Source organism: Pteropus medius, unplaced genomic scaffold, assembly GCF_902729225.1.
Source record: "Pteropus medius unplaced genomic scaffold, Ma_sr-lr_union100, whole genome shotgun sequence".
Taxonomy (NCBI): domain Eukaryota; kingdom Metazoa; phylum Chordata; class Mammalia; order Chiroptera; family Pteropodidae; genus Pteropus; species Pteropus medius.
The window spans coordinates 60527411-60528957 of record NW_024349800.1 but is presented as its reverse complement, the minus strand read 5'-3'; the positions used below and the strand labels follow the sequence as shown (position 1 = coordinate 60528957).

General features: G+C 50.6%; 1 long non-coding RNA gene across 1 annotated transcript in view; it reads left to right on the top strand.

Annotated features, from left to right (window-relative positions):
• The first annotated feature begins 611 nt into the window (after window positions 1-611).
• LOC120622122 (uncharacterized) overlaps window positions 612-1547 on the top strand; it is a 4029-nt gene continuing 3093 nt past the window's right edge. Inside the window, exon 1 of the long non-coding RNA XR_005658429.1 lies at window positions 612-903. This is a non-coding gene — a long non-coding RNA (uncharacterized LOC120622122). The remainder of the gene's footprint in view (window positions 904-1547) is intronic.

The following is a 1547-nucleotide window of genomic DNA, read 5'->3' as shown; positions in this document are numbered from 1 at the left end:
TTTCTAGCTCTTCTTGATTTTTTTTTTGCTTGATTCCCAAGCATGGATCAGAGTTAATGAAGCAGTTCTATGATTAAACCACTTAGAAATTTAGAAGACAATGTACTTGGGTTTGAATGGGATAATTAGATATCGGGGGGGGGGAACATTTGTGAGAGAATTACATACAAACCCCGTGTATCCCCCATTTGCTCCACATCCCTAAAAAAATAAAAGGATCACTCAAAGCACTCAGGAACGAGCTCCTGCATGCATTTTGGTTAAAAGCGAAAGCATTTCTATTTCCAGTGGAACGCTCTACGAAACACTTCAAAATGTGGGTCTGAAACTCTAGCTCTAGTTCAACATCACTGGAGGAGGCTCGAATCATTTTTCACTTTTGACGATGCGTGTGATGCAGCCAAAAGCCACGAGAACTTGTTCTGGCAGGACGCACACCTGCTAGGACACTGGGTGCCGTTCTGTCCTTTGCGGTGAATCATCAGATATATTTTCAGTTAGGTTTTTGTTGGTGAAGTGGAGGCTTTAGGGTACAGTGAAGATGTGGGGGGGAAGGGGACTCAGCCAGGCAGAGTCTGGAGAGAGCCCAAGGGGGCCTTGTGGTGTAAACTTGGGCTCCTGCCTGTGGGTGGATGCCAGGGTCAAGATTCCTTCCTCTTCCTTCTCCTCCTCCTCCTGCCTGTGGACTCGCAGTGAGCAACCTTGACCCTGGCATCCACCCACATTTATGCGACTCAGTCTTTGACAAGGTTCACGGCAGGCATCACTCCAGTGGGTCCCAATCCATCTCGGAAACAGGTGCAGATAGTTTTCTTCATAGAGCACACACGTCGCTCGTGCACTCAGAGCCAGGGTGAATCTGAGTTGTACCCAGCTCTGAATTTGTCCAGACTCTGCACCAAGGTAGATGCTTGTGTGTGTGTGTGTGTGTGTGTGTGTGTGTGTGTGTGTGAACGAGGCACTGGGCATGGGGCCAGGCGGCAACGCGGGAGGGTGGAAAGGCACTGGGTTTGGAGCCAGGAAGGCCTGAGTTCTCAGCCTTGGCTTGGTCACCTTCCAGTTACTTGATCTTAGGCAAGCGAAAGAGCCTCTCTGAGCCTTATTTTCCTTTTCTGTAAATGGAGTCAGTTATACTGCCTTCTTTGTGAGGGTGACGTGAGGCTTATATGATACGTGGAACGTGGGAGCACTTTGTAAATGAGGAAGCTTGCCGAAAATGCCCCAACTTGCGTTTACCAGCAGACCTGCTGTGTCTCAAGGAAGGTGTGATCAGAGCGTTGGAGGACCCCGAGGTCATGTCATGGGTTCATGTGACAGAACCGCTGGCTTAACCTGGAGACAAACGCGCCTCCCATCCCGGGGTCTGCTTTGCGTGGCATACATTGATGGAGATGTGACCACGTGTAGTGTGCTTCAAGGGGGCTTTGCCCAGCCCCCTCTGAGTCTCAGCCCCTCGCCCGCTGACTGCCGGACAGCATGGAGTTGGCTGGTGGTCTGTAGGTGAACGAGAAAGAGGAAGATGCGCCTCTCTCTTCCCCCTCTTCTCT